Below are 23,413 nucleotides of genomic sequence, written 5' to 3'. Positions count from 1 at the left end.
CCGCATGGTACAGGAGATTCAGTTTCCTGTTCCCGGCCGGACTGACAGGAAGTGCACACACTCAGTGCTCACTTCCTTTCAGTCTGGCCGGGAACAGCAATCTGAATCTTCTGCAGCGCGGTATGGGGGGGGTAAAAAAAACATGGGGGGGAGCCGGAGAGGCAGTCAGAAGAAGTACTAGCTGACGTTCGGCAGCAGCAGCTGTATGCAGTGGTATGCGGTAGGGAGGAGGGCAGCAGCTGTATGCAGTAGGGAGGGGGGCAGCAGCTGTATGCAGTGGTATGCGGTAGGGAGGAGGGCAGCAGCTGTATGCAGTAGGGAGGGGGGCAGCAGCTGTATGCAGTGGTATGCGGTAGGGAGGGGGGCAGCAGCTGTATGCGGTAGGGAGGGGCGCAGCAGCTGTATGCGGTAGGGAGGGGGGCAGCAGCTGTATGCAGTGGTATGTGGTAGGGAGGAGGGCAGCAGCTGTATGCAGTGGTATGCGGTAGGGAGGGGGGCAGCAGCTGTATGCAGCGGTATGCGGTAGGGAGTGGGGCAGCAGCTGTATGCAGTGGTATGCGGTAGGGAGTGGGGCAGCAGCTGTATGCAGTGGTATGCGGTAGGGAGGGGGGCAGCAGCTGTATGCGGTAGGGAGCGGAGGGGCAGAAAGCAGCAGCCCCCCCCCCGCTTATCTGATTTATGTCAGAATAATTTTTTACACTTGTCAACTTACCCCCCGCTTCTCAACACCCCCTCCCCCTCTTCTTGTTTGGGGCCCCCAAATTCCTTCAAACGGCCCTGCCTCCTCTTTAAAAAACTCCACTCTCTTGGCCTTCAAGACTTTGCTCTCTCCTGGCTCAGCGCTCCTTCAGTGTGACCTATAACTCTGTTTCCTCCTCTCCACTTTCTCTTTCTGTAGGGGCACCTCAAGGTTCTGTCCTCAGACCCCTTCTCTTCTCCATTTACACCTCCTCCCTTGGTCTGTTAATAAACTCTCATGGCTTCCAGTACCACCTCTATGCTGATGACACACAGATCTATCTCTCTACTCCTCACTCCTTCAGTCTCCTCTCGCAATACTAACTGACACATCAGCATGGATGTCACACCACTTCCTCAAACTCAATCTGAGCTCATCATTGTTCCTCCGACTCGTGCTCCTCCCCCGACTTCTCCATCATGACCAATAATACAACTATCAGTCCCCTCCCCCTCATGCCACAGTACTAGGTTTAATCCTAGACTCTGACCTGTCCCCAAATCGTCCAGACTTCACCTCTGAAACATCTCCAAAATACACCCCTTTCTAACCATCAAGACCACTAAACAACTCATTCACTCCCTCGTTATCTCTCGCCTTGACTATCGGAACTCCCTCCTCATTGGCTTACTTCTCCGAAACCTATCCCACCTTAGCAACCGTTCAGTGTCCGCCACCCCTCTCTGCAAATCCCTCCACTGGCTTCCCATTGCCCAACGAATACATTTCAAAACACTAACAATAACATTCAACAATTCTTTCCCCCCCCCGAGCTACATCTCCAAACTTATCAAATATCACCCAAACTGTCCTCTCCGCTCCTCCCAAGACCTTCTGCTCTCTAGCTCCCTCGTCTCCAGGATTTCTCCAGAGCCTCTCCCATCCTCTGGAACTCACTACCCAAATATCTCCTACTCTGTCCACTTTTAGGTGATCCCTGAAAACTCATCATGTCAGGGTGGCCTATCCTGCTTCCAGCTAACAACCAAATCTTCTACTCCCCACATCATTTCACCCCTCACAGTCCCTACCTTTTTTTCCCCCATCCCCTTCCTGCTCCCCATATCTCTTATATAGCATGCTGGGACTTCTAGTCCCCCCATATTAATGACATGGCATGCTGGGACTTCTAGTTCCCCCATATCTTATCACATGGCATGCTGGGACTTCTAGTTCCCTCATATCACATGGCATGCTGGGACTTCTAGATCCCTTCACATGGCATGCTGGGACTTCTAGATCCCTTCACATGCCATGCTGGGACTTCTAGATCCCTTCACATGCCATGCTGGGACTTCTAGATCCCTTCACATGCCATGCTGGGACTTCTAGATCCCTTCACATGCCATGCTGGGACTTCTAGATCCCTCATATCACATTCCATGATGGGACTTCTAGATCCCTTCACATGGCATGCTGTGACTTCTAGATCCCTCATATCACTTCACATGCCATGCTGGGACTTCTAAATCCCTTCGCATGCCATGATGGGACTTCTAGATCCCTTCGCATGCCATGATGGGACTTCTAGATCCCTTCGCATGCCATGATGGGACTTCTAGATCCCTTCGCATGCCATGATGGGACTTCTAGATCCCTTCGCATGCCATGATGGGACTTCTAGATCCCTTCGCATGCCATGATGGGACTTCTAGATCCCTTCGCATGCCATGATGGGACTTCTAGATCCCTTCGCATGCCATGATGGACTTCTAGATCCCTTCGCATGCCATGATGGGACTTCTAGATCCCTTCACATGCCATGATGGGACTTCTAGATCCCTTCGCATGCCATGATGGGACTTCTAGATCCCTTCGCATGCCATGATGGACTTCTAGATCCCTTCGCATGCCATGATGGGACTTCTAGATCCCTTCGCATGCCATGATGGGACTTCTAGATCCCTTCGCATGCCATGATGGGACTTCTAGATCCCTTCGCATGCCATGATGGGACTTCTAGATCCCTTTGCATGCCATGATGGACTTCTAGATCCCTTCGCATGCCATGATGGGACTCCTAGATCCCTTCACATGCCATGATGGGACTTCTAGATCCCTTCACATGCCATGATGGGACTTCTAGATCCCTTTGCATGCCATGATGGGACTTCTAGATCCCTTTGCATGCCATGATGGGACTCCTAGATCCCTTCACATGCCATGATGGGACTTCTAGATCCCTTCACATGCCATGCTGGGACTTCTAGATCCCTTCACATGGCATGCTGGGACTTCTTGTCCGTCTATATCTCACACACAATGCATGCTGGGACTTGTAGTCCCCGCTTTTTATCAGGCAGTGTGCCTCCAGTGGTGATTGGCTGACTCTTGCCCGGACATGCTGCTCCTTGTAGTCCTCGCCCTTCAGCTAGCTGCTGATGCTCATTAGGATCTCTATGGCAACCGATCACGTTACCCAGAACCCCTCCCGCCTTTTCCCTCACATTCCTCTGCCTTCTCTATCTCCTCCACCCGGCTCTGTGCCGCCATCCCTTCTCCCGGCATCCCTCGCCGTCTTCCCTCCTCGGTCCCCGGTGACGGGCGGGTCTCTTCTCCCCCCTCCCTTATTCCATCGCTGGAGTTGCGGCCAATGGCGAGGCGCGGTGACATAGCTGTTCCGTGACGTCGGAGGGTGGCGGCCAATGAGCGCGGCGCAAAGCGGGCTGCCGGCTGAGGGTGTGAGTGAGGGGAGCGCGCGGCGCGGCCTGAGTGCTGCTGGTGACAGTGTGAGGGGAGAGGAGAGCCGGGCTGAGGTGAGGAGAACCGGGAGATGGGGGGAGGGGAAGGGCTGTCTCTATACATCTCTATGGGTTTCTTATGTCTCCATCATCCTCCAGCATGTCTTCTCCTCCGGCCTGGCCGGCTGTGACACCTCCCTAGCATCATTCTGACAGAGGGCCCTGGGCTCCTGATATCTGCCCTCTCTATGGCGGGGAACTACAAGGCCCAGCATGACCTGTAGCTACAGCAGTCCAATACCCGGGGGCGCCTGTGATGTGTGTGTGACTACAAGTCCCAGCATGCCATAGAACCAGGGATGTGTGTGATCCAGTGCTAGAGGTGGGACTACAAATCCCAGCATGCCATATAACCAGGGATGTGTGTGATCCTGTGTAGGAGGTGGGACTACAAGTCCCAGCATGCCATAGAACCAGGAGGATGTGTGATCCTGTGCTAGAGGTGGGACTACAAGTCCCAGCATACCATAGAACCAGGGATGTGTGTGTGATCCTGTGTAGAAGGTGGGACTACAAGTCCCAGCATGCCATAGAACCAGGAGGATGTGTGATCCTGTGTAGGAGGTGGGACTACAAGTCCCAGCATACCATAGAACCAGGGGTGTGTGTGTGATCCTGTGTAGGAGGTGGGACTACAAGTCCCAGCATGCCATAGAGCCAGGGGTGTGTGTGATCCTGTGTAGGAGGTGGGACTACAAGTCCCAGCATGCCATGGAACCAGGGATGTGTGATCCTGTGTAGGAGGTGGGACTACAAGTCCCAGCATACCATAGAACCAGGAGGATGTGTGATCCTGTGGAGGAGATGGGACTACAAGTCCCAGCATGCCATAGAATCAGGGGTGTGTGTGATCCTGTGCTAGAGGTGGGACTACAAGTCCCAGCATGCCATAGAGCCAGGGGTGTGTGTGTGTGATCCTGTGTAGGAGGTGGGACAACAAATCCCAGCATGCCATATATTATGGAGAACACACACTGGGTCCCTTTGGTCCTGTGCTGGAGGTGGGACTACAAATCCCAGCATACCATAGGACCAGAAGGATGTGTGATCCTGTGTAGGAGGTGGGACTACAATTCCCAGCATGCCATAGAACCAGGGATGTGTGATCCTGTGTAGGAGGTGGGACTACAAATCCCAGCATGCCATATATTATGGAGAACACACACTGGGTCCCTTTGGTCCTGTGCTGGAGGTGGGACTACTAATACCAGAAGACTTTATAGCTGTGGGCCATATAGTCCTGTGCCAGACAGGGGAACTACAGGTCCCAGCATGCTATTTACCTGTAGAGGTGACCCAGTGGGCTATGTGATCCTGTGTCACTACAAGTCCCAGCATGCCCCATAGCTATGGCAGTGAGGACCCTGTGTTCTGTATGATACTGTGGTAAGTGTGGGACCAGAAGTCCCAGCATGCCATAGGGCTGTGTCACTAAAGACCCGGTGAGTTTTGTGATCTTGTGCCAACTGTGGGACTGTACGTCCCAGTATGTCATATGTCTATTGTCGTGACCCCGTGGGCTACATGAGCCTGTGCCACTACAAGTCCCAGCATGCTGTATAGCATGGAGAACACCGTGGTCCCCATATGATCCTGTGCCCGGTGTGGGACGACCAATCCCAGGTTGTTGTATAGCTTTTGGCACAGAATACGGCATGTGCCTTATGATCCCGTGCCAGTCCCAGCATGCTCGTTACCTGTAGAGGTGACCCAGCGGGTTATGTGATCCTGTGTCACTACAAGTCCCAGCATGATCCAGAATACCACCATGTAGCTGTGGCCTGTATGATCCTGTGCCAGGTGTGGGACTACTAATCCCAACATGCCATATGGGTATTGCAGTGACCTGTTGGGCTGTATGAACCTGTGCCCAGCATCACCCATACCATGGAGAACACAGACATCCTATGTCAGGTGTGGGACTACTAATCCCAGCATGCTGGATAGCTATGGGACCAAAAATGCATCCTGTGTCGCTACAAGGTCCAGTGTGACAGTAAAGACCCAGTGTGCCAGGTGGGCGACTACAAGTCCCAGCATGCTGTACAATTGTTTTGATTTAGTGGAGAGACTTCTATGATGAATGTTGTTCACCTTTCCAGTAACATTCCTCTCCCTGTGTCTTTCCTCCAGCCAATGATCTTTCCTCTTCCTCACACCCGCCGGCCGGCCGTCCCCGCTATACACTTCTTCTACTCCTACATGTCCTTTCCTATCCTCCTCTCCCTGTGTCTTTCCTCCAGCCAATGATCTTTCCTCTTCCTCACACCCGCCGGCCCCGCTATACACTTCTTCTCCTCCTACATGTCCTTTCCTATCCTCCTCTCTGTGTGTCTGTAACATGAACATGGCTGAGCTCCTCCCCTCCCCCCCCCTCTACATTCATTTCATGTATTTCTCCATCTCACACGTTTCCTCGTGCTTCCTGTCATCTTCGCTTCGCCACCCACATCGGAAATCATTTCATTTACTGCATTCACCCAGTACACCCCTGTGCCGACTTCCAGTGACTCCACATCCTGCTCCCCCATATCCACCCCACCTGGCATACTGGGACTTGCAGCCCCCCCCCCATATCCCTCACCTGGCATACTGGGACTTGCAGCCCCCCCCCACCCATATCCCCCACCTGGCATACTGGGACTTGCAGCCCCCCCCCCCCCCATATCCCTCACCTGGCATACTGGGACTTGCAGCTCCCCCCCCCCCCCCCATATCCCTTCACCTGGCATACTGGGACTTGCAGCTTCCCCATATCCCCTCACCTGGCATACTGGGACTTGCATCCCCCCCCCATATCCCCCACCTGGCATACTGGGACTTGCAGCTCCCCCCCCCCCCCCATATCCCCTCACCTGGCATACTGGGACTTGCAGCCCCCCCCCCCATATCCCTCACCGGGCATACTGGGACTTCTAGCTCCCACATATCTCCTTTTAGCTGGCATGCTGGGACTTGCAGCTCTCACCATATCCCTCACCTGGCATACTGGGACTTGCAGCTCTCACCATATGCCTCACCTGGCATACTGGGACTTGCAGCTCTCACCATATCCCTCACTTGGCATACTGGGACTTGCAGCTCCCCCCCCCCCATATCCCCTCACCTGGCATACTGGGACTTGCAGCTCTCACCATATCCCTCACTTGGCATACTGGGACTTGCAGCTCTCACCATATCCCTCACCTGGCATACTGGGACTTGCAGCTCTCACCATATCCCTCACCTGGCATACTGGGACTTGCAGCTCCCCCCCCCCCCATATCCCTCACCTGGCATACTGGGATTTGCAGCTCCCCCCATATCCCTCACTTGGCATACTGGGACTTGCAGCTCTCACCATATCCCTCACCTGGCATACTGGGACTTGCAGCTCCCCCCCCCCCCATATCCCTCACCTGGCATACTGAGACTTGCAGCTCCCACCCATATCCCCCACCTGGCATACTGGGACTTGCAGCTTCCCCATATCCCTCACCTGGCATACTGGGACTTGCAGCTTCCCCATATCCCCTCACCTGGCATACTGGGACTTGCAGCTCCCCCCCATATCCCCCACCTGGCATACTGGGACTTGCAGCTTCCCCCCATATCCCTCACCTGGCATACTGGGACTTGCAGCTCCCCCCCATATCCCCCACCTGGCATACTGGGACTTGCAGCCCCCCCCCCCCCCATATCCCTCACCTGGCATACTGGGACTTGCAGGTCCCCCCCCCCATATCCCTCACCTGGCAACTGGGACTTGCAGCTTCACCCCCCCCCCCCATATCCCTCACCTTGCATACTGGACCTTCTAGCTCCCCACCATGTATACTGGGACTTTTAGCTCTGACCTATCTCACACTTGGCATGCAGGAGCCACCTGTGTTTTTCACAACCTGGCAATGTCCAGTATTATATTATACTGCTATACGATAATGGATATGGTTCACATACCAATAAAGTAGATGTAAATGCTTAGTTTGCTAAAGCGCTGTGTAACGTAAATAACGGCAATTCTTTTTTTTGGAAATAAAATGTTTTTTATTTTTTTTAGGTCTTTTTATATCATGGGTTGTATTTCAGGGCAGCTGATGTTCTGCAGCCTATTTCTCGCCACCTGCTCTCCAGCATTGAGTGCATGGCATTTCTCAGGGCGGGTTCCCTGCGGTGACAGCCGCACACTATGTCTGTGTAATGTGTGTTAGAACAGCATCTTGTTTTTTTTGTTAAAAGCCTATGTGATGGTGACAATCCAGGAGCACATTTGTAGAAAAACATTAAGGACAGTGTATGGGTTACCCTGTAACAGAACAGGAGGGTGCCTGAGTAAGGACCTTCATGGCAGGATCGTCGGGTATCATTTAATGAAAGCTGCAGGTTTAATATCGTCATTTCCTTGAAATAGATTTTGCAATATTGCTCAATTATCTGGTAATTCTGCCAGCAGAATTTTCCCGACAACAAGAAGTCCAGCTTCCTTCCTGGTTTCCCTGTATGAGTGTACAGCACAATGTATGGCATTCTATTCTACACACATGTCAGTTTCCAGCCACGCCTCCTGACCCCGCCCCTTGCTGTAGATCCTCAGCGGCTCCTGTAAGGGGTATTGCTGTCAACACAGCCAGATTAATTAGAGCGGCGGGATCTCTGAGAGTCCAGCCCTAGGAGGAGGAGATCGGGCTGTAATCTGACTGCCAATCATATTTGCAAGTCATTATTTTTTTTACATAAAGTGCATGCCAACCTAATCATTGCCCTTTTATATGCTTGGTATAGCTTGAGTTTGCAGAAACTTTAAGCCCCGGTTCACACCGCATCTAATTCCACATCCCAGAGTGGCTTGCATATGGCTGCTTTAACAGAAGTCCATGCAAGTTGTGCCAAAAGTAGTGCAGGAACCTTTTTCTAAGTCTTATCGGCTTGAGTTGCACCAATTAGAACAGTTCCATTGCAGTTAATGGGGTGAGACTTGTCATGCGTCTTTGAATGCATGACAATCGCATCATTGTGTACCAGGGCTAAAGCTGAATTCCAGCAATGGAATTAATTTTTTTTGCATAGTTACAATGTTCCAGTTTGGACTGATGCGAGTATAAGTATGATATACCCATGTAACTGTAGTAGTATCCACTACAACAGTGATTGCCACTGGGTCGTCATTGGGCTAGGTGTGGCAGTGATCCTTTGCCCAATCAGGAAATGCTTTGAGAGAAATACAAGGCTTTCTGTGAATGGCACCCATGCCATGTGAGCGCCCTCTGTGATTTCTATGAAGTAGAGCATGTGTTTTCGTCAGATTTGGCAGCGGAAGTAACGTTTTATTGCTGCCATCTTGCTACACCCCACACTCGTCAACAGTAAGGATACAGTGAGTAGGTGGCAAATGGACATCTTGTTACACCCGCCCGAGTCTTGCATTTCAGTTATCTTTAAGGCTGCATTCACACCTGAGGGTTTTGTCACCTGAAGCGCGACGCTCAAATACGCTAGAGGGGAAAAAATACATTATTCCCTATGGAGATGGTTCACATCTGCACGCCAATACGCCGAACGCCTGAAGCTCAAACAAGTTCCGGACCCCTTTTTTGTCGCGCGTATCGGGTGGTTTGGGCGTATTTCAGCGTTTCCATTTCCCATAGAAAGTAATGGAAACGCTCGATTCAAGCGACTAGCGCGACAACGAGCGTTTGCTACGGGCGTTTTGTCGCTTTAATTAATAGAACTTTTCACCCAGGCAGAAGATTAAAAAAATCTACCAACATAGCAACAAGTAATGAAAAGATGATAATTTATCCTATTGGCTAAAATAAAAAACGTCGGACGCTGTATGCAAATACGCATGAATACGCCCAAACAACATACGCTCAGGTGTGAATGCAGCCTTAGATGTTGCATTTTTAAAAGCAGCTTTTAAAAATGTAAACTGTAAACGTCAAAACTGTCAGATGGGTTGTTTTAAAGGGGTTGTAAAGGTAAAATATTTTATTTCCTAAATAGCTTCCTTTACCTTAGTGCAGTCCTCCTTCACTTACCTCATCCTTCCATTTTGCTTTTAAATGTCCTTATTTCTTCTGAGAAATCCTCACTTCCTGTTCGTCTGTCTGTAACTCCACACATTAATACAAGGCTTTCTCCCTGGTGTGGAGTGTCATGCTCGCCTCCTCCCTTGGACTACAGGAGAGTCAGGACGTCCACTAACACACAGATCCTTTCTCTATCTGCAACATAGAGAGCGCCCTGACTCTCCGGTAGTCCAAAGGAGGGGGCGAGCACGACACTCCACACCAGGGAGAAAGCCTTGCATTACTGCGTGGAGTTACAGACAGAAGAACAGGAAGTGAGGATTTCTCAGAAGAAATAAGGACATTTAAAAGCAAAATGGAAGGATGAGGTAAGTGAAGGAGGACTGCACTAAGGGAAAGGAAGCTATTTAGGGAAAAAAAATTGTACCTTTACAACCCCTTTTTAAGTTGTGTATTTCACTATATAAGCTCAGCTTGCTGTTAATGCAAGACTCTGGCGGGTGTAACAAGATGTCCGCTTGCTGCCTTCTCACGTATACTTATCGTGGATGAGTGCAGGGTGGTGTAGCAAGATGAGGGGGGCGACGGAATGTCACTTCCGTTACAAAATCTGATAAGTCGCCTAATCTGATGAAACGCTGGCCCTCTGCACAGGACCCTGAAGACGGAGGAATTCGCTGTAGTGGCGGCAGTTATTGCAGGGATTCTCTGTTTCCACAGCCATGACATGCTGGGGGAGATCTACTGAAACTGGAGCACTCAGAATCTGGTGCAGCTCTGCATAGCAACCAATCGGCTTCCAACTTCAGCTTGTTCAATTTTAAGCTTTGGCAATAAAACCTGGAACCTGATTGGTTTCTATACAAGTTGCACCAGTTTTTTTTCACTCTCCAGTTTTAGTAAATCACCCCTACTATGTGTATATTTTACATTGGTCTAAGCTGGACCAATCCAACTATGCACAAATGCATGGCATTGCTTGTCATGGGGCTTCCCCGCATTCGATCGCTGATCTTCTATGTTCCTCCCTCCTGTGATATATAGCATTTTAGTTCATTTACTCCCCCCCCCCCTGTCCTGTAATTGTAAGTACTGTATTTGCCTTCTTATCTTTTTCACCTCTAACTTGAACTATGCTGCCCTTTTTTTTTCGTTTGCTTATTACCCAGTTAGTTTACTTCTCCGTTTCTTCTTTATTGCATGTACACTTCCTCCAACCACCAGCTTATTTTCACAACCTACATCCTCTTTTATTGACTCTTCTCTAAACACGCTCTGTCTAGTTTTAGTGGCGTGTGTCCTGGTATTCTACATTCTTCTAGATCTGCTGTGGCGTTCCAATTCCCAGCATGTCTATTTTTTTTTTAATTCTATAACTGTGTCACTCACATCCAAGCTTGTCTTGTGCTATCTCGAGTTAAATAATTAGTAGACCCGGCATTCTGTATATTCCTGTGGGAAGCATAAAACTGCAAGTCACGTGTCATGGTAGCTGCTGTGGAGATGTCATTGTGGAATACAAATGTCACTTGTTGCTTTGGTACTACAGGTCTTGGAATGCCACCTAATTCTTTAAAGCATACAGACATTGTGATCCCTACTGGCTGTGGAGCTGCAAGTCCTAACTTGCCAGAGTTGTCACTTGGCTATGTATTTCTTGTAGCTGTTCTCTAACCATTAGTCCTCATGCACACAGGGCGTTAGCCTAGCTCCCCTGAATGGCTTTCCCCTGTCAGGATAAAATCCGCTCCAAAAAACACACCTTAAAGTGCTTGTAAAGGTTAATGTTTTATTTATCGAACAAACAAGTTTATACTCACCCGCTCTATGCCAAGGGTTTGGCACAGAGCAGCTCCGATCCTCTCTCTCTGGGGTGCTCCTGGCTCCTCCTCTTTATTGGGTGCCCCCACAGAGAACCGCTTTCATGGGTCCCGCTGGTGCATTCATTGACACAGACAACAGGACCACCACCCCCCCCCCCCTCCCGTTTCACTGGAATTGATTGAAGACAGCGGTAGCCAGTTACTCCCGCTGCTATCAATCTATCCAGTGAGGACCGAGACAGCGGCTGGAGTCGCACTGCACCGCTGGAATGGGGAGGGGGCAACTGAAGCACAGGTTTTTAACCTTAAAGCGGAGTTCCACCCTGAAAAAAATCTTTCCACCAAAAATCTAAAAAAAAAGAAAAAGAAAAATTAAGATTTTTTTTTTTTTTTTACTTACCCTAAATAGCTGTTGCTATGCGGAAGTCCCGAATCTGCCTCTTCATCTTCCGCTGTGGATTCTCTTCCTCCTCCTACACTCGGTTTCTTCTTGTGAATGGGGCGCGCTGAATTCTGGGAACTGTGTGTATCCCAGAAAGCAGCCGGCCCATTTACAAAGCGCCGCGCTGCTCGCACATGCGCAGTAGAAAACAGGCAGTGAAGCCGCCTGTTTCCCTTACTGTGGATGGCGGCACCTGGAGCTGCCAGGATCGAGGATCGGCCTCGGCGGGGGCTGACATCGCTGGCGACTAGGACAGGTAAGTGTCCTTATTAAAAAGTCAGCAGCTACAGTGTTAGCAGCTGCTGACTTTTAATATATTTTTAATTTTTTTACCCGGCCTCCGCTTTAATGCGTGGAATGCACGCATTATGTTTTTTCTTTTACCACATTGCATCCTATGCATTAAGGTCAAAACAATTCTGACGGTGACTTTTTTTTACTCATTTGAGCCCTGTATTTCCCACGGCGGAGACACGCTCTCCCTCTCTGCCTGTTCTCGGTTGATTGGATAGATTGATAGCAGCTCAGCCATTGGCTCCCGCTGCTGTCAATCGAATCCAATGACGCGAGGACGAGTCCTACATTCTGCATCCTGGACTTTGGAGCGCCCCGCAAGGTAACCCCCCCGGGAGAGCGCTTCTCCTAGGAGGTTATACAATGCGGGGAGGAGCTGATAGAGCAGCCAAGGAACCTGAGAAAAGGAGGATCGGGGCCACACTCTGCAAAACATACTGCACAGTGGAGGTAAGTATGACATGTTTGTTTTTAAAACGGAAGCTTTACAATCACTTAAAAACCTGGAGACTTTACAACCATTTTAAGCCGCATTTTTTTTAAATGTATTTGGTTGCTTCAAGCGCTTGGGCCTGTTTTAAATTTTAAATTTTTTTTTTTTTCCCTGCCTCTAAAATCCTGTGTGCATGGGCACACAGGCTAAGGTTGGCAATACATTATACAATTTCCCCTATTCAATTTCCTTTAGATTTCCTTTCAAATTTTTAGTGCAAGGGCCTGCCTGATTGCGTACAAATTGAAAGCATTTAGGTCTGACTTCATATTTTATGGTTTTGCCCTGGTTCACACTGGTGCGATTTGACATGTCAAATTGCCGTTGTTCTGCCGAGATGTGTCCCCCTGGTGGATTATGCCCGCCCTGGACTGCGCAGCGCTCTAGCTCCGAAAATGATCGAACATGAAGAGCTGTAGACTGCGCCTGCGCAATGAACAGGGCATAGTGACAGTCGTTTCCGGGGGGTGGGTGTATTACAATTATATTGCATATATATGCCACAAAGTTGCCCATCAACAGTCGCCCACGGGGGGCGTGGCGTGTGTATTACTATTATATCATCTGCAAGGGGGGCGAGTGTAAAAAAGAAGGGCGAGTTTTGAACTGTTGATGGGCGACTTTATGGCATCCGCCCCTTACACGATATAATTGTAATGCACCTGCCTCCCTTGCAGAGTGGAGCGAGCATCGGCAGCGTGTGGCACAATATTGTGCTCAATGCGCAGGAGGTTCGCTGCGCCTGCACAGGACAGAGCGGGCAAAATCTGCCGGGGGACAATTCTCCGCAGGACACCGTCCTAATCGGTGTGATGCCACATATGCGGCGCTACACCGATTTTTCAAAAAGTACTTCCCGTACTACTTTTTTTGCGATTTCGGCACGCGATTTACATCGAAACCTGCACAGATGTCTCTGTAATCGCGGCCGAAATCGGGACGGACAAGCGGGAGTGAAATTGTGCGAGTTCAGCTGAACCCGCACTCCCGAAGCCCAGTGTGAGGCTGGGTTCACACTACTACACTACTTTCATCCTACTTTGCTCTGCTACATTGGTCCTACATTTATCCTACATTGGTCCTACATCCATCCTACTTTCATGAACAGGATACTACTTTGGTCCGACTTCAATGATATTCAATGGGCCTGAAGTAGGATCAATGTAGGACCAAAAGTAGTACAGGGAGCATTTTCAAAGTCGGACGGACTTGTGTAGGATGCTACAAGACGCTCTCATAGGGAAACATTGAACACAGAGCAAAGTAGGATGAAAGTAGTGTCGTAGTGTGAACCCAGCCTGAACCTGGGCTTTGTTAAATCTAAATTGTATAATGTGTGGCCAGCCTGACATTGAGGAACGCTTAAAAGCAGGAAAAAAAAGGGTCAAACACGCCTAAAAGTGATGTTTTTTTACTCCCCGTGTGCACGAGGCCTTGGCACCACCATTGCAGGTCATTTATCTCCTGTGGTGGTTTTACAAACACTATGGTGTCCTGTCATTGTGTGTTGGGTCTCTTTGCTCCCCGCAGTTGGGATGTCACAGATTGTCTATCTCCGCTCTAATGAATATTGATCACCTTGCCACTAACATGATGGTATTGTCTTCCACGGGGCTCCTCACCACCTGTTACTACACCTGTCATTGATATTTCTCCAGTACAACCTTCCTCAGCCTCCCCATGTACTCCTCATACTGCTAAGCAATACTCCAGTACTTGTGTCATTTTACATCTATGCACCTTAGTATCAGCTACTCTATTCATGTATTGCCTAATTACTTCATCATTCATTCTTCTGTTTACTGACAGCTTGTATTGTCTTCTGCTGCTTCCTCTAACCACTTTTACATGTTTATTGCACTGCTGATGTCTATTACTTTCTACTTAACAGATTAACCAACTGCACATCACCATGTATGTTGTTGCCAACAGTACATCATTATCTCTTCATCTTTTTTGAAACCAAATCCAATATCTCATTTATTAATCACAATTCTTGGGAACCAAGTAGCCAGCACTATTTAAAGAGGACTTGGCTCAATACATAACCTTATTGAAAGTGCTGACTGCCACTTTAAATAGGCGGCTAGCAGGCTTCAGTAAGCTTCTGCACTACCTTTAGCAGCTTGCGACAGTCAGCACTCTCATGTATCTGTGTTTTAAAGGGGTTGTAAAGCAGGGGTCTCAAACTGGTGGCCCTCCAGCTGTTGTGAAACTACAAGTCCCATCATGCCTCTGCCTGTGGGAGTCATGCTTGTAACTGTCAGCCTTGCAATGCCTTATGGGAATTGTAGTTCCGCAACAGCTGAAGGGCCGCCAGTTTGAGACCCGTATTGTAAAGGTACAATTTTTTTTCCTTTAAATCAGGGCTCGACAAATCTCGGTCGCCATGGCGACTAGAAATAGGGTCCTGGCGCCATCTGGTGGTGAGCCGTTGGTATTACAAGTTAAGCATTACAAGTTAAACAGCAATTCTAATGTAATTTTTCACTATTTTCACTGCCATCTTCTTCCCTCTAATTAGAACCCCCAAACATTATATATATTTTTTATCCTAACACCCTAGAGAATAAAATGGCGATCGTTGCAATACTTTCTGTCACGCCGTATTTGCGCAGCGGTCTTACAAGCGCACTTTTTTGGGAAAAAATTACACTTTTTTTTATTAAAAAATAAGACAACAGTAAAGTTATCCCCTTTTTTTAATATTATGAAAGATAATGTTACGCCGAGTAAATTGATACCCAACATGTCATGCTTCAAAATTATGTCCGCTCGTGGAATGGCGACAAACTTTTACCCTTTAAAATCTCCATAGGCGACGTTTAAACAATTCTACAGGTTGCATGTTTTGAGCTACAGAGGAAGTCTAGGGCTAGAATTATTGCTCTCGCTCTACCAATCGCGGCGATACCTCACATGTGTGGTTTGAACACCGTTTACATATGCGGTCACTGCTCACGTATGTGTTCCCTTCTGCACGCAAGCTCGACGGGGTGCGTTTTCTGGCTCCTAACTTTTTTAGCTCCTAGATTCCAAGCAAATTTGTCAAACCCTGCTTTAAATAGCTTCCTTTACCTTAGTGCAGTCCTCCTTCACTTACCTCATCCTTCCATTTTGCTTTTAAATGTCCTTATTTCTTCTGAGAAATCCTCACTTCCTGTTCTTCTGTCTGTAACTCCACACAGTAATGCAAGGCTTTCTCCCTGGTGTGGCGTGTCATGCTCGCCCCCTCCCTTGGGCTACAGGAGAGTCAGGACGCCCACTAACACACAGCTCCTTTATCTGCAACGTAGAGAGTGTCCTGACTCTCCGGTAGTCCAAGGGAGGGGGTGAGCATGACACTCCACACCAGGGAGAAAGCCTTGCATTACTGTGTGGAGTTACAGACAGAAGAACAGGAAGTGAGGATTTCTCAGAAGAAATAAGGACATTTAAAAGCAAAATGGAAGGATGAGATAAGTGAAGGAGGACTGCACTAAGGTAAAGGAAGTCATTTAGGGGGAAAAAATTGTATCTTTACAACCCCTTTAAGTGCACACATTTGGTTTAGATCTTTGTTGCTATCCGCCCTGCACCCCTTCAGATTGTGATATCTTTAAACAGGCTGCACTCTTTACCTTCATTCCTCTTTCCTGCGAGCTACTTTATCACCGACTCTTAATTTCTTTCCAACTGCTCTGCCACACCTCGGTGACTTTACTATTTGTTCTCCGCTCCCACACTCAGCGTTGTCACTCACTTTACCCTTCTCACAACCTACATAAAACTGAATAGTGACTATTCACTACCATGCCCCCCCCCCCCCAAAGATTTTTACAGCGTGCCATACTTCCATTTTGATATATTAGGCACTATAGTTTTCTATATGTTATCCTTTTTTTTATTCCTGTCTAGAGGTTTAAGTTGCTACATGTTCTTTCATTTATCCCACCCAGTGCCTTTTTATAACCGTCTTTTTTTTTTTCTTTGTTCGCCTTTTTCTTGTTTGTCAAGATTCCATTAACATTTCAGTCTAGTCCCTTGCCATTCATAATGCTCTTGTATTCCTTCCCCCTCCCTTATCTGCATGTTTTGTACTTCTACCTTATCACTGAAAGTTGCTGTGAGTTCCCATTCACATTTTCAGCTTTTTTTGTTGTGTATCAAGATGCCCTTCACTCCTATATCCTTTTCACCTACAAATGGCTGGCTGTGTTTTACAACTTCCTTTACCTGCCCCTTGTGTTGTCTTGAGGCTTATGTAGGCAAAGAATCTCATCGCCTAGTTTTTGTGTGTTTTTTTTTTTTTTTTTTTGGCAGGATTGTGTTGACCTTCTCTTTTAACCTCTTCTGCTCTGGAAACGCATCTACAAACTATAGGATATATTTATGGAATTTTTCTTATGGGCTCTTTCACACGGAGCGGATCCGTATTGATCCGCCCCGTGTGTGTCTGTCGGCTCAGCGGGGATCATCCGTAAATCCCCACTGAGCTGTCGGCGGACAGGGCGGTCCCCGCACACACTGTGCAGAGACCGCTCTGTCTTTCCTCTGCTCTCCCCTATGGGGAATCGGATGAATACGGACCGTGTGTCCGTATTCATCCGATCCGTTCCGCCAGACGGAAGAAAAATAGGGTTTTCTTCCGTCTGAAAAAGCGGATCTTTGCGGAGGCGGAGCTTTACGGACGTTAGCGGATGCATCATCCGCGAACGTCCATAATCCCATAGGGATGCATTACAAGTCCGTAAACGGACTTGTAAAAAATGGTCCGTTCGTCCGCCCGTGTGAAAGGACCCTAATTGACACTTTAGATACTTTTTTTTGGGACCAGTGACACCAATGCAGTGATCAGTGCTAAAAAAAAAAATTGTACTAATGACACTGGCAGGGAATGAGCTAATATCCGGGGCAATCAAAGGGCTAAATGTGTCCCTGTGGGGGGGTGCTTGTACTGTAAAGAGACAGAGATCTGTGTTCCTGCTTAGAAGAAACACAAGATCTCTGTTATCTCCTCTGAGAGAGTGATGATCTGCCTTGTTTACATTCTGTCTGCCTTGGGAACGATCGGTAGGTCCCAGCGAACATCGGTTTTGCGGGACTCGCTGATTAGCTCCCGTTGTGATTGGACACAGCGGGAGACAGTTGCCAGCAGTGCACGTGCCCCAAAATGGTAAAATGACTTTACGTACAGGTATGCGTTTTTTTTTTTTTGCGCTGAAGGGCCGCCCTGCTGCAGTATACATACATGGGGCGATCCGAAAGCGGTTTAAGTTGCCTTAGGCAGGCCATACATGGTTCAAATCTCAGGCATTTCAACAGGAACCGGCTGAGATTCAAACAATGTTTGGGCAGGCTGAATGTATCAACTACAACCAGCATGCCGGGTTCTAACTGCGATTATCGCTAGCGGCTGCTATAATGTATAATCGCACTCTTCTCCCAGCAGTGATGGCGGGAGAAGACAATGGCGCAGTAGGAGGGATTCCCACATCAATTTGGTTAGTACTGGTGGGGGAATCAAGCTCATTTCTTTTCCTGCGGTTGCATAGCCTGCCTTAGATTAGAGCAGAAACTCCTAGAAGAATAGTCCAATGGCTTTGTCACATTTTTCATGAACAATATAGTTCCTTTTTTTCCCTAGATGAGGATAGCACTGGGGTCCTCTGCTCAGTAGACATTCCTATTTGGGTGAGGCAGTCCTGTATGTCTGCACATATCTAGAAACAAATCTTCCAGCATATGAAATGTTTGTGTATATTCTAGCTTCTATTTTATGTGCAAGACTGCCTTTAATTTCCTGTTGTATCCTCACATCCTTTTATTGTTCTTTTTTATGTATTTCCTCATGTCCCCTGAGTTGGTTGTTTGAAATGTGTTGTATATCTACAATGTTGTGGGTGTTTAAAGCGGAGTTCCGGCCACAATTTCACTTTTTAAATATAAATACCCCTGTAATACACAAGCTTAATGTATTCTAGTAAAGTTAGTCTGTAAACTAAGGTCCTTTTTGTTAGGTTGTTACAGCATTTAGACACTTTATAAAATAGAAATTGACTGGGGCCATCTTAAATGTGGGCATCATGAAGCCAGACTGTATGACTTCCTGGATTTCAGCCTTGCAGATCTTGCACATGCTCAGTGCTGCACAAGCAGTGTATTAGGTTTCAGATCAGGTTTCAGCACCTGTACTGTCCAAGTCACATGATTCTTCGAGACTGGGGAGTGCACAGACTCCTGGAAAGTTACACCCACTACATTCCCAGGAGTCTGTGCGGTGTAGGTTAGGAAGCTTAAGCATCTAGGTGCAAGAAGAGGGAAGATTAACTATTCTGCCTAGCAACAACATTTTGAAGGCATCTAAAAAAAAAATGTTTTTTTTTCTTAAAGGACTAATGACATTTTTTTAAAACTACTGATGTAATGTTATATTTATGGGTGGAACTCCACTTTAATTGTAAATCTGCTTGTAAGGTGCTTGTTCTTTGAGACAATCTGTCCATACACATGTAAGATGTGACCTAAAGCAGAGGCCATAGGTGGATCATAATTCAGCCGGTTCAGTAGGGACTGTTGCTGCGGATCAGACTTTTGGTGAAGGGAAATGTTGAAAAACTTTTCTTGATCAGCAGCTGCAGCCTCTGATTAGTGTATTATGGAGTCACGCTGTCGGAATCGACTTTTTTTTTTTTTTTGATCAGCCTGTCGTTATAACTTAAAGTGGATGTAAAGCCGTTCTCATCCTTTCTAAACTACTGCCATAGTGCTGATCTATAAGGATATAGATGCCTCCTGCATGTATCCTTACCTGTCAAATGTCTCCCCTCTGTCTGTTATAAGAACTGAAAAACTGCAGATTCTGTGGGTGGGTCTGTTGTCTGGAGCTCGGTGGGTGGAGTCCTGATGTCAGTAGACTCCCCGCCCTCCTCTACACTCCCCTTGTCTCCTGTGTATTCCTTACACTAAATTCTGCTATGATCTCTAACATCCAGTCAAAATCCAGAAAAGTTACCACATGGCTTCAGAAAAGGAGTGGGGGTGGGAATTAAAAAATAATGCCTGTCTCCAGGCTAGCGCATGAGATATGTAAATAACCTGTCACTCACAGCAAGGGAGTGGAACAAACTAAGGGTTTTCTCTGTAGTCCGTTTTATTTCACTGAACAATAAGAGGATTGCTCAGAGCTGGATTAACTCTGTGTGGCAAGACTGGGCACAGATGATAGGAAATCTTATACTGTACATTGTGACATCAAAAAAAATATAAACTAATTTCGGGTTTACATCCACTTTAACCACTTCATTACTGGGCACTTAAACCCCCTTTGTGCCCAGACCAATTTTCAGCTTTCAGCTCTGACACCTTTTGAATGACAATTGCGCGGTCATACAACACTGTACCCAAATTATATTTTTTATCGTTTTTTTCCCACACATAGAGCTTTCTTTTGGTGGTATTTGATCACCTCTGCGGTTTTTATTTTTTGCGCTATATACAAAAAAAGACAGAAAATTTTGGAAAAAAAAACCCACAAATTTTTTACTTTTTGTTTATAATAATATCTCATTTTTTTTTTTAAAACATTTTTTTTCCCTCGGTTTAGGCCAAAACGTATTCTTCTACATATTTTTGTTAAAAAAAGATCGCAATAAGCGTATATTGATTGGTTTGCGCAAAAGTTATAGCGCCTACAAAATGGGGGGATAGATTTATGATTTTTTTAAAAATTTTTTTTACTAGTAATGGCCACGGATGTATCGGACAGTTTTGACTCAATTTTGGGACCATTCACATTTATACAGCGACCAGTGCTATAAAATAGCACTAATTACTGTAAAAATGTAACTGGCAGGGAAGGGGTTAACACTAGGGGGTGAGGAGGGGGTTAATATGTATTCCCTGGGTGTGTTCTAACTGTGTGGGGACTGACTGGGGGAGGTGACCGATGCTGTGTCCCTCTGTACAAGGGACACAGCATCGGTCTCCTCTCTCCCTGACAGGACGTGGAGCTCTGTGTTTACACACAGAGCTCCACGTCCCTGCTGTCATCGCCGATCGCGGGTACCTGTAGGACATTGCTGCCGCCAGGCACGCGCAACGGCTTCCCAGCGATGCGCCGGGCACAGTGTTTCCGTAAACAGGACGTCCACCCGGCACTTGAGAGCCGCGATGTGGACGTCTTTCGTCTACAGCACGGGTCTCAAGTGGTTAATAGTTGTTGATGGATTAGTGAGGGATTAGAACACCTGTCAGTTTTTATTGCTATCTGTCCCCCTGTTAGGGAGATTTTCCTTCTCCATTTGTCCTGTTTTCCATTATTGGTGAAAGTAAAAAAAATCCCAAATTTTGGGTCGTCCCCCAGAAAAGTATTAGAGGAAAAATATTCCAATGGGGGTGTTCTGTCAGAATAGCGAACCCATCGGATTAGGTAACGGACGTGACGTTCCGACAGCCGTGCATGGTTTGCTTATATGACGTCTTGCTACATCTGGATTTTCAGAGTAATTTTAGCAATAAAGTGAGCGTATGTAAATAAATCTATTATATTGACATCTGTGATGTTTAATTTTGAACGCTTAAAGTGATTGTAAACCCACTTTTGAAAAAAATAAATAAAAATAACCCCTGCATACTAGCTCATTATGTATTATCTTTACCTGAGGTCGAAGCCCCCGCTGCGGTGCCAGACACAGCCCTGGCCGGCGACATGACGTCCCGGAGTTACTTCTGGGTATCGCGGCTCCGGCGCTGTGATGAGCTGCGATGACGTCACTCATGCGCACGGGACCCACCGGTAGCGGCACAGTCACTGAAAGCAACGGCATGTATGTGCCATTGCTTCAGTGCGCATGTGCCAATCGCATGCAAATACAGGGGATATCTTGGTTTAGGAGATATCCTATGTAGCTACAGGTAAGCCTTATTAGCCTCAGAAGATGTAAATACTGCCATGTATTCGGCTGGGAAGCAGAGATCGTGTGTGTTTGTGTTTGTGTGTGATCCAAGCAGAAGTTCCCCCAAGACAGTTTTTGTAGCTGCTGAATTTTTAAAAACTTGACTGAAGAACCTCTTAAAGATCCTCTGCAAGTGACATTTGATGGATTCCATTTCTCGCCCAGCCACTCCAAGTATCCTCTCTGTCTCTCCACCACTTCACAGGAGAGATACTTACAGCCGTTCTGTCTGAGTTGCAACAGATCTATATACATCTGACCGACATGCATGAGTCTGTTACAAGCTTCATCATTTGTACTGCACAAGGCGGATTTCTGTACAACACTCCTAATGAATTCTTGGGATTATGTGGCAAATCATCCAGTATGTGTCCTCAGCAGTTTTTATTTCGATGGAACATGTCAGTTTATCCTTAGGGTGTGTTTTTTTTTTTTCCCTTAGAAAGCTTTGCTGTTTGGCACAAACTCATAAATGTGTTTATAGATTTAATTTGTCTTAATTGAGAATACAGTTCTATCCCTAGAAAGTTCTTTAATGTGGCTAGCTACCATTAAACTTTTTCTTTAATAGTCTATGAAAAAAACACTTAATTGTCACGCTACTTGTTTAAGAATGACATAAGGTGAAAGTCTGCCTACTTATACTGAAGAACATGTAGAAAATGGTGTAGGTGTGACCTTCAGAGTCTGTAAATGCACTAAAGTAGTGGTGTGAGAAATCTCAGAGAATCTATACCTGCTTTGGTCTCGCAGATGTGATTGTGATCCTAGTGACTGTAATCATTTCTGTTACCACACTATTGTGTCATGAGGTTATTATAGTATCTATTCACAGCGTTAGTGATATGCTTTAATATAGTTTACTAGTAGCAAATATAATCTGCAGCCTCTGTCACAGCCGGGTGCCCACACTTAGGATGAAGACGCCGGCCGGGGAGCGGAGCCCCGGTCGGCGCGTCGCTGGAACGTGGAGCAGGTGAGTGTGTGTGGGTTTTTTTTTTTTATATTCAGGGATGTGGTGAGACCTAGGTTTGTTTGGCTTAATTCCAATGGGACATCTATACCCCCTCTGTATGTTTATTAGGGAACACCCCTTTAAAACCCGGACCTTTAGGCAGCTAAAGGACCTGGTCAGTTTTTGCGATTCGGCACTGCGTCGCTTTAACTGACAATTGCGCGGTCGTGCGACGTGGCTCCCAAACAAAATTGGCGTCCTTTTTCCCCCACAAATAGAGCTTTCTTTTGGTGGTATTTGATAGGGTTGTCCCGATACCGATACCAGTATCGGTATCGGGACCGATACCGAGTATTTTCGCTAGTACTCGTACTCGCGCAAATACTCCCGATACCAAAATAGAATACTTTTTTTTTTTTTTTTTGGTGACATCGAGCGGTGCATAGAGGCAGGGCCGGATTAACCATGGGGCTGATGGAGCTGCAGCTCCAGGCCCCCATCATAATATAGGCCCAAACTTAATTCTCTCACCAGGGCCCGGCGGCCGGCCGACGACCGCTATATAATAAATGCACACGTCCAGGCAGCTGCAGCCTGCATTATGATATAGGCCCAATTGACGCAGTGAACAACATTTAATCACGGGCCGTGGGCCGCGAGTAGCGGCCGCGAGCCGCTGCTATGATTCACAGCAGAGCCGCGGCTATCCACAACAACACAGCCTCTTGTAGCGCGGGCGGTGCCAGTGCGCCGAGGCTGAGCGTGCTCCTCCCCTTCAGTACTGTACTGAACACAGACACTGACTGTAGGCGGAGCTTGACGTCCCCCGGCGGCGAGCGTGACGTCATCCAGAGGCCGTCCCCGGCGTCCTAGGAGTCTCCATTGCCTTGCGAAAGGACCGCACGATCGACAGGAAAAGTACAGTAAAAAGCAAGTAAGCCATGAGCGCTGGGGAAGTCACTGTCATACAGATGAGATAATG

At 47.5% G+C, this 23,413-nt stretch overlaps 1 protein-coding gene across 1 annotated transcript in view; it reads left to right on the top strand.

The window, feature by feature from the left end:
* The first annotated feature begins 3,386 nt into the window (after positions 1–3,386).
* FAR1 (fatty acyl-CoA reductase 1) overlaps positions 3,387–23,413 on the top strand; it is a 126,010-nt gene continuing 105,983 nt past the window's right edge. The window contains exon 1 of the mRNA XM_040328280.1: positions 3,387–3,495. The gene's annotated coding sequence lies outside the window, so the exon portion shown is untranslated. The remainder of the gene's footprint in view (positions 3,496–23,413) is intronic.

This window comes from Rana temporaria, chromosome 11 (genome assembly GCF_905171775.1).
Source record: "Rana temporaria chromosome 11, aRanTem1.1, whole genome shotgun sequence".
Lineage (NCBI taxonomy): Eukaryota > Metazoa > Chordata > Amphibia > Anura > Ranidae > Rana > Rana temporaria.
The sequence above is the reverse complement of the archived record's forward strand: the minus strand, read 5'-3'. Positions and strand labels throughout refer to the sequence as shown.